Here is a 13,118-nt window from a genome sequence, read left to right as displayed (position 1 = left end):
GCTTCCATCTTCAGTTTGTTCAATTATGCTTTGACAAAAAAAACTAGAAGTTTCTATGTAGAGCTGCACCAGATTTTGCACTCTCCAGTTTTAGTAAATAAACCCCTGTGTGACATTTTCTGGAAGACAAAGTATACATATGCTCTTACTGACTTTTTCATGAGGCAATCAGCACCAAGGACAATGATTTTGCAGCTACCCTAAGGAAATAAAATAATGTATCTTTAATGCACTTATTCTCAACCAAGGTTTCCTCGAACCCTAGGGTTCTTACAAAGGTTGCTAGGGGTTCCTTGAGCTGTGGCTGACTGACCTATCATTTGATGGTGCCTTTGTATTTCTAGGGCCGATACCACTTGGCAGGGCCAGCTGCATGACCCCAGTGATCTTGTAAGCTTGTTAGCTAAGGGTGGCATTCTGACCACCACTGTAAGGCCTTAATTACCCTTGTAGTTGGGGGCAGTGAAAACACATGGATGAACTACATTTCTACTGCCCCCCAACTGCTCTCTTAAAGCGGGGGTTCACCTTAAAAACAATTTTCTAACGTTACATTGAGCTCACTCTTGACATTGACAGTATGCCGATTTTTTATTTTTTTTGCTGTACATACCTCGTATAGCTATTTTCTTACCTGACTTCCGGGTAGTGAATCCCACGGGAGTGGGCGTTCCTATGCAGCAGTTAGTGATTGACTTGATGACAAAAACTCCCCCCCCTCGTCGCATAAGGAGCGTCACAAGTTGCCGAAAGAAGCCGAACGTCGAGTCGGCGCTATGCGACGGGGGGGGGGGATCGTTTTTCTCATTACGTCAATCACTAACTGCTGCATAGGAACTCCCACTCCCGCGGGATTCACTACCCGGAAGCCGGGTAAGAAAATAGCTATACGAGGTATGTACAGCAAAAAAAAAAAAATCGGCATACTGTCAATGTCGAGAGTGAGCTCAATGTAATGTTAGAAAATAGTTTTTAGGGTGAACCCCCGCTTTAAGCTGCAAAGGTAGGGCATAGGCATAGGACATCCATGTCAATGCCAGTAATGCCTGTCGAAGGCGACCCATTCAACTGAATGGTGTCTCCCCAGGGTGGAGTTTAAATGGTTAAAACAGGTGGTAGGTGAGAAGGTGAAATAGTGTCTTCTCACTGCCTGTTAAATGCCCTCTGAGGGATCCATCACCAATCGTTATTCAAAGGACACCACTTGTGTAAATAAGCCCTAAGGATGGGATAATTTCCACTGACCACCAATGTAAGGAACATTCCGAATCGCCCCTATATGGAATATATTCCAGCTCTTCCCCTGGTAAAAGCAGCACACACAGTACACATAAACCCTGGCTAGGCACACAGTTAACCCTTTGATCGCCCTAGATGTTTAACTCCATCCTAGTCAGCGTCATTAGTGCGACAGTGCATAGTTTTAGGACTAATCACTGTATTAGTGGCACTGGTTCCCACAAATTATCCCATTGTCCACTGCAAGTTCACAGTCCTGCTAAAGGTCACTCATTGATCACCGCCATTACTAGTCTATAACAAACATAAATAAATAAATAAAAATTCCATAAATATATCCCATAGTTTGTAGGCCCCTCTAATTTTTGCGTAAACCAATCAATATGCGCTTAATGTTTTTTTTGTTTGTTTGTTTTTTACCGAAAAAATGTAGCAGAATACATATTGGACTAAATGTATGAAGAAATTCGATTTTTTTTAAAAATTGATTGAATATGTTTTATAGCAGAAAGTAAAAATGATTTTTTTAGTTTTTCAAAATTGCTGTTTTTTTGGGGGGTTTATAGCCCAAAAAAATATTAAAAAGGCAGTGGTGATCAAACACCACTAAAAGAAATCCCTATTTGTGGGAAAAAAATTACATGAATTTTATTAGGGGTACAGTGTTGCATTACTGCGCAATTGTCAGTTAAAGTAACGCAGTGCGTATCTCAAAAAATGGCCTTAAAGTCCCACCCAAGGGGTTTCCTCTTTTTTTTTACCAAAAATGGCCTGGTCATGAAGGGGGTAAAGTTTCCAGAGGTCAAGTAAAGGTCAATAAAGTGGCACAGGGCTCTAGTCCCCAACTGGTTTTCATTTCTGGCAGGTGACTTGGTGTGGAGACATTTCCCCAAACTGGCATGGCCATCATGTGTTTAACCTAGCTGCCAAAGTTCTATGTAGTATACACAAATAAATAAGGCCAGTGACAAGCAACCTTGTGACAAGTATAGCCTTGCTGGGTGTATACTTCCAACCAAAAGATTGACCCCTGCCCGAGGCTATTTTGGGTGACATCATAGAGGGATCATTAGTGATCAGATGGAATGCAAATGTCTAGCTATCATCTTCTCAAAATGCCATTCATAAATGTTGCATCAATCTAAAACAACTTAGGCCTCGTACACACGACCGAGGAACTCGATGGGCGAAACACATCGTTTTGCTCGTCGAGTCCCTTGTTAGGCTGTCAAGGAACTCGGCGAGCCAATTTTCTCCATTCCCGTCAAGGAAAAAGAGAACACGCTCTCTTTTCCGCTCGACGAGTTCCTCGACAGTTTCCTCGTCAAAAAATGTACACACGACCGGTTTCCTCTGCAAAAAAAAAAAACAGCAAGTTTCTTGCTGGTTTTTGCCGAGAAACTCGGTCGTGTGTACCAGGCCTCAGAAGCCATATTTCATTTTCCTGATGCGAAATATGTGGAGGTGGCTATAAACAGAATTTTCATGAAGTCAGAGTACAATGTAGATGTTGTTTATCTGCTGAAGGATGGAATCATTTTCAATTTAAAAATATATTGCTTTTGAATCCTTCACAAAATATTATGAATAATTATTCTGGGTTTGAGAGCGCCAGTAACTATGCTAATAGCAAAACCTTGGAGCATTATGCTAAAGTTATCTCAGAAAAATGTATGTCTTTATTTTGCCCCGTGAACAATACGTTTATTTATAGCTGGCATCCTAGGAGTTATCCAGAGGAGCAGCTTCTCCTAATAATTTCCAGTCACATCACATCTAAGGAAAATTGCTGGTGAAATAGTGCAGGCAAGATAACTGTTGCTCTCTAGGTCAAGACATGGATACTATCTACCCAGACATCAATGATATATTATGGAGCAATGAAAGCAGTGTTAGGAAATTGCAGACATATTCTCCAACCTCCTTCCATCCACCTATTCATTTTTGTTCATATCTATGATGGTGTAATGCATACCCATACTCTACCTCCCAACTTTTTGAGATGGAAACAAAGGACATCTATTAGCAAAGGTATGTAGGCATAGGACACACACGCACTGCCAAGCCCCCTTAACCACTTCAGCACTGTAGGATTTGGCTGCCAAATGACCGGCCCACTTTTTGCGATACGGCACTGCGTCGCTTTTACTGACAATTGCGCTGTTGTGCGACATGGCTCCCAAACAAAATTGATGTCCTTTTTTTCCCCCACTAATAGAGCTTTCTTTTGGTGGTATTTGGTCACATCTGCGTTTTTTTTTTTTGCGCTATAAACAAAAAAAGAGTGTCAATTTTGGAAAAAAAAATCAATATTTTTTACCTAAAATAAATATCCCCCAAAATATATAAAAAACGTTTTTTTCCTCAGTTTAGGCCGATATGTATTCTTCTATATATTTTTGGTAAAAAAAAAAAAAAACACAATAAGTGTATATTGATTGGTTTGCGCAAAAGTAATAGTGTCTACAAAAAAGGGGATGGCTTTATGGCATTTTTATTATTATTTTTTTTTATTAGCAATGGCGGCGATCTGCGATTTTTATTGTGACTGCGGTATTGCGGCAGACACATCAGACACTTTTGACGCTATTTTGTGACCATTGTTATTTATACAGCGATCAGTGCTATAAAAATGCACTGATTACTGTGTAAATGACACTGGCAGGGAAGAGGTTAACCACTAGGGGGCGAGGAAGGGGTTACGTGTGTCATAGGGAGTGATTCTAACTGTGTGGGACACAGAAAAACAAACTCTCCTGCGTACGAGAGGATAGTCCAAAAAATAACTGTGTGGGGGCTGGGCTACCTGTGACATGACACTGATCACTGCTCCCGATGACAGGGAGCAGGCGATCAGTGTCCTGTCACTAGGCAGAACAGGGAGATGCCTTGTTTACAACGGCATCTCTCCGTTCTGGCACTATGTAACACTATTGCAGGACACCGGTGGACATCGTGTCCACTGGTCCCGCGGGCACGGTCACGGAGCTTGCAGCGGATGCCTGCTGGATGTGCGGTAATACTGTATGTAGCTTCGGCTACATACAGTATACACCGCTTAGCCAATCACGGTGAGCGATGTATTCAAATGAATACAGGGCCTGCTCGGATTGGAGTAACAACCTCTGCCAATCCGAGCAGGCTACATACAGTAGACTGCTCGGATTGGCTTTGAGAGTCAGAGAGGCGTGAGCTGATGATGTTACAGCCTCTGCCAATCCAAGCAGGCTTTGTATTCATTAATAGAATACATTGCTCGCCGTGATTGGCTCCAGCTCCAGCAAGAATGAAGAAGAATATGGCTCCAGAAGGAAGAAATATGAAGCGTCGGAAGCCTCGTCTTATACGGTGAGTACAGGCAAAAAAATCTTAAAAAACTGTAAAATTAGGGGGTCGTCTTAGGCCTCGTACACACGACCGAGGAACTCGACGGGCGAAGCACATCGTTTTGCTCGTCGAGTTCCTTGTTAGTCTGTCGAGGATCTCGGCGAGCCAAATTTCTCCATTGCCGTCGAGGAAAAATAAGACATGCTCTCTTTTTGGCTCGACGAGATCCTTGACAGTTTCCTCGTCAAAGTGTACACCCGACCGGTTTCCTCGGCAAAATAAACAAAACAGCAGTTTCTTGCTGGTTTTTGTGTACGAGGCTTTTTACGCCCGGTCGCCTTATACACCCAAATCATTCCCATTATAGGACACCTAGTTTCTAGGTTGGTCTTCAAAATCTGAGGCTAGTTTGTAAAATGGTGGATAGACAGGCTGGACTAAGCTGGCAACTATAGTCAATATTCCAATCGCACACCTTCCTGGAGAAACGGCCAATAAATGCAAAAATGGGTGCTGAAGCGATCACCAGCTGGGAACTGGAACAACAATCATACGAACATATTCGCCAGCACACCGTGGATCGTACAGATTGTCCAAAAATGTATTGCAGTGAAAACATCACAAGGATTGCAACATTTCGAGGTCGCGCAGGGCCTCTTCGTCAGGCAAGTCACTTGCGTGACGAAGAGGCCTTGCGCGACCTCGAAACGTTACAATCCTTGTGATGTTTTCAATGCAATACATTTTTGGACGTTCTGTACGATCCACAGTGTGCTGGCGAATATGTTCGTATAAGCTGGCAGCTAGTCGGCAAGTAGTTAAAAAAATTTAATAAATAAATAGGACTCGTTCACATGTGCTTTGCACTCCCCACTAGAGTGACCACATTTCCAAACTGCCATTCAGGGACACCCTGCCCCCCCTCACCTTCCCCAAAAAAGATGAGGGGGGGCGGGGAGAAATGTAGTCTCGGGGTTGATGGGGAATTTGACAGTGGGTTATTTGTCAGCTGAATGTGCCACTTGCCATCAGATGCAGTGCCGCTTGCCACCCATAGCCTGCCACCAGATGCAGTGCTGCTGTCACTCCCTCTGCAGGAGCCACGTGCGTAGAAGGAAAGGAGTGGAGTCGCTATCTGGAGAGTGAAGATCACACCAGTTCCCTTCTGCTTGCCACTAGGTGCCGGAGAAAGAGGAGGTGCCGAGGTGGGTGGGGACAGCAGGGCTGCACTAGGCGCAGGCCTCGCTCCCGGCCTCACTGTCTGAAAGTAAATTGTCACTGGTTGCAAGACGCCAGGCAGCGCCGGCCCTAGCCACCAGTTCCGGAAATGTAGTTACTAGTTAGTAGGGGGTGAATGTGTTCTCTATTTCATTCCAGGACACTGTATTGTCCCAGAATAAAGGTGCCCGGGACCCGGGACAGACATGTCAATTGCCGGACAGTCCCGGGCAATCCGGGACACGTGGGCACCCTACTCGCCACTACCTAGCTACTCCCTCTGTTGCTCTGTGTTTGAGCTTTGGGGTGCACACCCTAATAATGCAATAGGCTGCGCACACCTATGGACAGTTGGGAGCTATGCAGTACTGTATCTAGGTAGGTCTGCTTGAGAAGGCAAATTGTGGAAAACAAGAGGAAGATTTTGTATAGCAACCGACAAAGCAAGGGGACAAACTAATGAGCAGGAATACAACGAACAAGAAGAGTAAGCCAAACAGACAATTGCCTGGGGTTTACACGCAGTGGCAGAAAAAACTTCCCCAAGTTAAATATCATTTTTCAGTAATATTGTCCAATTAATGAAGGAATTACTTCCACCATTGCTTCAGTGGAATGGTGAAGGTCCCACGAGAGGAGATCATAATTCACTTACAGACAGTAGCCTCTGGCAGTAAACAGGTGTCTTTATTTAAATGGAAGAAAGCTGCACTCTGTTTAGTGTATCTGCTGTCACTTTCCCTGCAATCACATTATCACCTCTGGCTTGTGCCTCTCCCTGGGGTTATCAAGGTCACATCAAGACCAAGATGTGCTAAAGATATCCTACCATACACTTATTACTCTCTCATAATGAAAGGATAAGCCGAGTGCCACTTTGATAAAGAAAAAGCTATTTCAAAGCAGCCCAGGAAGCACTAAAAACGTTAATATTTCTATCTGCTTAGACACTGATGTAGCGTTAATGACAGGAAGCTGAATGCAGACAATGATTATAATGACCTGTAATGCACTGTAAGTGGAAGGTAAAAGAGGCAGGCATCATAAACGTGTTAAAGTAAGCATTGACGGGAGTGCAGAAAACACTTTTACTTCTGATTTAACTCGCTTGTTCAAATCTAAGTACTTAGAGGATAATGAATTCTGAAGATTTAAAGTTGGATTGGGAGTGATCTGTTGGGTATCAGAGTGCCGATGGCTGTCTCTCTATCCTAACACGGGTTTTCGTTTTGTTTTTTTAGACAGCAAAATTGTTCTATAAATTTCCTATTTCATGACCGTGCAGTATTCCAAAATGTACAGCATGTATTTCAAACATAGATGAGTGTACGGCTGCACTGGTTGCAGGATTTGGCATACTGGGGTTGACGTACTAAAACCGGAGAGTGCAAAATCTGGTGCGGCTGTGCGTGGTAACCAATCGGCTTGGGACATCAGTTTGTTCAATTGAGCTGACAATAAAACCTGGAAGCTGATTGGTTTGCACCACATTTTGCACTCTTTGGTTGTCGTGCTCGCCCCCTCCATTGGACTACAGGAGATTCAGGACGCCCACTAACACACAGCTCTTTTCTCCTTTAGTAAATCGACCACGCTGTGTTAAAGGGGTTTTAAAGGTACAATTTTTTTCCCCTAAATAGCTTCCTTTACCTTAGTGCAGTCCTCCTTCACTTACCTCATCTTTCGATTTTGCTTTTAAATGTCCTTATTTCTTCTGAGAAATCCTCACTTCCTGTTCTGTCTGTAACTCCACACAGTAATGCAAGGCTTTCTCCCTGGTGTGGAGTGTCGTGCTCGCCCCCTCCCTTGGACTACAGGAGAGTCAGGACGCCCACTAACACACATCTTCTTTCTCTATCTGCAACGTAGAGAGGGTCCTGATTCTCCTGTAGTCCAAGGGAGGGGGCGAGCACAACACTCCACACCAGGGAGAAAGCCTTGCATTATTGTGTGGAGTTACAGACAGAAGAACAGGAAGTGAGGATTTCTCAGCACCCCTACCAGTGGTAAATGGTGTGTCTCAAGAGAGATGCCTCTAAGTGTAGCAAAATGTTGCAACATTTTGTACCTGTATTAAATGTAACCATTTTGCTACACTTAGAGGCATCTCTCTTCTCTTTTATACTCAGTTGTGACATGGCGCTACTCTTATATCAAGACATCGCTTGTATATCAAGTCAAAATGTATTTAAAAATGTTGCTTGTCTTGCAAAACGCTCTCAAACCAAGGTTTTACAGTATTTCCGAGTCTCTCCGGGGCCACCCACCTCTGGCCACGTGAGGTATTGCATGCCATAGAAGTCAATGTGAAACTAATTATCTTTGTTTCCATTGACCTCTATGGGGAAACTTGCTTTGATATGCGAGTGCTTTAGATTACAAGCATTCTCCTGAAATGGATTATGCTCACAATCAAAGGTTCCACTGTATAATAAATGTTTGCTTTTGGGTTTAATACCACTTTAATTCCTAATAAGCATTTGTATTGGGCGTACATTTTCTTCTTAAAGTGGAGGTTCACCCAAAAACCTTTTTTTTTAACATTAGATTGAGGCTCGTTTTGTCAAGGGGAATCGGGTAGTTTTTTTTACAATCAAAGCAGTGCTTACCGTTTTAGAGATGCATCTTCTCCGCCGCTTTCGGGTATGGGCTGCGGGACTGGGCGTTCCTACTTGATTGACAGGCTTCCAACAGGCTTCCGACGGTCGCATCTATCACGTCACGATTTTCCGAAAGTAGCCGAACGTCGGTGCGAAGGCGCCGTATAGAGCCGCACCGACATTCGGCTTCTTTCGGCTACTCGTGACGCGATGTATGCGACCGTCGGAAGCCTGTTGGAAGCCTGTCAATCAAATAGGAACGCCCAGTCCCGCAGCCCGTACCCGGAAGTGGCGGAGAAGATCGCTCTCTAAAAGTACTGCTTCGTTTTAAAAAAAACTACCCGATTCCCCTTGACAAAATGAGCATCAATCTAATGTTAAAAAAAAATTTTCGGGTGAACTCCCGCTTTAAAGTCCTTTCCTCTCTCCTTGCTTTGAGTGACAGGTTATTTACATATCTAGCTTGGACATGTTTATCATATGTTATGTTATGTTTATCAGTATACAGTATAAAAAGTGAGAAATCCACCCCTCCCCCACATAACACATCCTGGTAATATACAATGACCTATGGATCACCTCATATTATGATAAACATAACATAACATAACATATGATAAACATGTCCAAGCTAGATATGTAAATAACCTGTCACTCAAAGCAAGGAGAGAGGAAAGGACTTTTTATTTAGACAGGTTTTTATCTGGAAGTCTGTTAATTTTCACTGAACAATAAAAAAGGATTGCTCATAGCTGGATTAACTCCGTGTGGCAAGACTGGGCACAGATGATAGGAAATCTTATACTCTACATTGTGACATTAAAAAAAAAAAAATGTTGGGTTTACATCCACTTTTTTAAAATAAGTTACGTTGTATATTTTTTAACTCTATAAAACTGTAATGATGCAAAAAAAAATTTGGTTAAATTAATAATTGGCACCGAGTATTGCCCTAAAGCTTCTATGCATCCAGACCATATAGCTAAATCCTTCACATCCTCTACACGTGGATTAGAACATACAATCTTTACTAAAACAATTGCAGTCAGCTTGCAGTGAAACCAATTTAGGGGCCCACCGAGAGCAGAAGATGAAGAGATTATCCAGATGTTAAAGATCTAATCATTTTGGAATACCACTCATTGCCAGCATCCTACGGCAAAAAGGGTTAAACCACTGGCTCGCTGTATATCATTAATTCCTTCTGTAAAATAAACCAGGGCACTTGCGAATTCTCACATGTCTTATCAGACAGCGAGGGAGGGTAATCAGAATCTGAGATTCAACATGGATTAACAGCGGTGCTACGTGGAAGCTTTAATCTACCAGTGGGGACAACAACACATGGCGGAGCAGTGCATCTTGACCTGACATGGAATGATAACAATCCTCCCATGAAAGTATATCAGCATGAAGCACAGTGATTAAAATAGGGAGGGTGACCTTTCATTTGTAGTTTACTAAAACTGAACGCACGTTCACACTTACCTACTAAGAAACAACGTAATATGTATACTAACAAGAGGAGGTTAACGGTGCCAAGATGGGATGCTTGCTGAGAAAATTGTCCTGTGTTCATTTTAGTCATCCAAGTGACTACAGGGATTCAGTGTTAAAGAGGAAGTAAACCCTCTTGAAAAAAGTCTTAAAAAAAAACCCTGCAAGAAAAAGGCATAATGAGCTAGTATGCATAGAATACTAGCTCATTATGTATTACTTACCTGAGATCGAAGCCCCCGCAGCAGTGCTCATTCCTTACCTCCGTCGCCACCATCTTTGGATTGGATTGGAATAAATGCTTATAGAGCGCCGAATTCGAGTTGTGAAACTCGCGTCTAAGCCAGGGTTTGACAAATTTGCTTGGAATCTAGGAGCCAGCTAAAAAAGTTGGGAGCCAGAAAACGCACCCCGTCCCGACGAGCTTGCGCGCAGAAGCGAACACATACGTGAGCAGCGCCCGCATATGTAAACGGTGTTCAAACCACACATGTGAGGTATCGCCGCGATTGGTAAAGGGTAAAAGTTTGTCGGCATTCCACGAGCGGACGCAATTTTTAAGTGTGACATGTTGGGTATCAATTTACTCGGCGTAACATTATCTTTCATAATATTAAAAAAAATGGGGATAACTTTACTGTTGTCTTATTTTTTAATAAAAAAAAGTGTATTTTTTTCCTAAAAAAGTGCGCTTGTAAGACCGCTGCGCAAATACGGCGTGACAGAAAGTATTGCAACGATCGCCATTCTATTCTCTAGGGTGTTAGGATAAAAAATATATATTATGTTTGGGGGTTCTAATTAGAGGGAAGAAGATGGCAGTGAAAAATAGTGAAAAATGACATTAGAATTGCTGTTTAACTTGTAATACCAACGGCCACCACCAGATGGCGCCAGCTCACACATCTGGTGGTAATAACTTGTAATGCCAACGGTTCACCACCAGATGGCGCCAGCTCAAAAAAAAAAAAAAGCCAAGCCAAGTCGCCAGGACACCATTTCTAGTCGCCATGGCGACATGGCGCCCAGGATTTGTCGAGCCCTGGTCTAAGCGCTTACCAACAAGCTGGGGGTATCCAGTTCCCAGGAGCAAAGACAAGAGACTAGGACATCTAAGTAAAAGAGGGGAACAAGCAAGAAGTAAACAGAAATATAAAAAGAAGGGAGGGGAGGGGGGGCAGGACACAAGGAGCCTATCCCTACTCCCTGACCATGGACCGCAGCCTGGGATTAAGGCAGCGTCCTGCTAAGAGCTTGGATGGCCAAGTGTCTTTCCCCGAGTGTCTTCCTCGGATCGCGGCTCCGGCAATGTAACTGGCCGGAGCCGCGATGACGTCACTACCGCACGGGTGCCATCACTAACGGCATGATCACCGTTAGTAACGGCATGCTCAGTGCGGCTGCGCGCCGTTGTCTACGGCGCATGCGCTGTAGACATCGGTGCATGTCTTTTGGAAATATATCCAAAACCGTGTAGGTAAGCCTTAATCTAGGCTTACCTGTAGGTAAAAGTGGTCTGTAAGGCCCCTTTCACACTCGGGCGTTTTTCGAGCGTTATTCGAGGGAAGCCTCATCTGTAATCCCAATGTGAAAGCCCAAGTGCATTCAGAGCCCTTTCACACTGCCAGCGCCCGAAAAACACTGGTAAAGCACCGCTAAGACCCTAACGTTTTAGGGCATTTTTGCAGTGCCTCAGTGTGAAAGGGTAAAGCGTTTTACAGCGCTTTCAATTCATTTCAATGGAGAGGGTCGTTTTTGGAGTGTTTTTTTCAGCGCCCAAAAGCTGCTCCAAAGACAGCATGGCTAAAGGAATCTTCCCTTCTGGCTATTGCATTCAGCAGCTGACAGATGAACAGGGAGCGGTGGTCCATAAGGTTTGCATGCGGGGCGCCCAACTCATAGGCCTCTATGTTTTTTTTATCTTCAAGCACATTATTAGAACCTGAGACTCTAATTGGCTTGAAAAAGGGTTGGGCTCAGGACGTAGAGCACTGCGGACGAACCCACTCACTTGTGACACTTGCGAATCAATATTCGCTATTCGTTTCCCACTTCTCCTCCTGGTCAATGAGGACAGGAGGTGGATCTAGAGAAGATCGGGTTGGCCGGGTGCAGTAGTCGGGGAAGCCCAGTCAGGATAACTGAACCACCGCCCGGCCGTCGTTCTGCTATAGGCCGGGCGGAAAGTGGGGAAGTTCTGGTGTCCGCAAGGAATTCCCTTGATTTACAGGGATTTCCTCTCACTTCCTGTTTGGCTATGGGACAGGAAGTGAAGGAAAATCTCTGCAATGGGACACAGATGGCAAAAAAAAAAATCTGACAGGGGTTATAACTCTCCCTTGCTCAATCCAAAATGAAAAAACAAAAAATTTGCCCATAGTTCTACTTTAACTGCTTGCCGCCCGCCGCATGCAGATATACTGGCACGGGCAGGCAAAAAGGCGTACCTGTACTTCCACTTTAAGAAGCGGTTGTTGCGGGTGCGCGCACCCGCCACGATCTCCGTAAGCGTGCCCGCGGGTCCCACAAACTCGATCGCTGCAGGCATACCCGCGATCGGCTCACGGAGACATAGAACGGGGAGATTTTAGCGTAAACACAACATCTCCCCGTTCTGCCTAGCTAACACTGTCACTGATCGTGTTCCCTGTCATCGGGAACACGATCAGTGACGTGTCACAGCAAGCCACGCCCCCCTACAGTAAGAATCGTGCCTTAGGGAACAATTAACCCCTACAGCGCCACCTAGTGGTTAACTCCTTCACTGCCAGTGTCATTTTCACAGTAACCAGTGCATTTTTATAGCACTGATCGCTGTAAAAATTACAGTGGTCCCAAAAATGTGTCAAAAGTGTCTGATGTGTTCGCCATAATGTCGCAGTCACGATAAAAATCCCAGATCGCCGCCAAAAAAAAATATATTAATAAAAATGCTATAAAACTTTCCCCTGTTTTGTAGACGCTATAACATATGCGCAAACCGATAAATAAACGCTTATTGCGATTTTTTTTTACCAAAAATATGTAGAAGAATACATATCGGCCTAAACTGAGGGGAAAAAAATGTTTTTTTTATATATTTTTGGGGGATATTCATTATAGCAAAAAGTAAAAAAATATTGCATTTTTTTCAAAATTGTCGCTCTATTTTTGTTTATAGCACAAAAAATATAAACCGCAGAGGTGATCAAATACCACCAAAAGAAAGCTCTATTTGTGGGAAAAAAAGGACGCCAA

General features: G+C 43.7%; 1 protein-coding gene across 3 annotated transcripts in view; it reads left to right on the top strand.

The window, feature by feature from the left end:
- Positions 1-13,118, top strand: part of PLXNA4 (plexin A4) — a 910,139-nt gene that overhangs the window by 110,552 nt on the left and 786,469 nt on the right. The window lies entirely within an intron of this gene.

The sequence above is a fragment of the Rana temporaria genome, chromosome 3 (assembly GCF_905171775.1).
Source record: "Rana temporaria chromosome 3, aRanTem1.1, whole genome shotgun sequence".
Classification (NCBI taxonomy): Eukaryota; Metazoa; Chordata; class Amphibia; order Anura; family Ranidae; genus Rana; species Rana temporaria.
The sequence above is the reverse complement of the archived record's forward strand: the minus strand, read 5'-3'. Positions and strand labels throughout refer to the sequence as shown.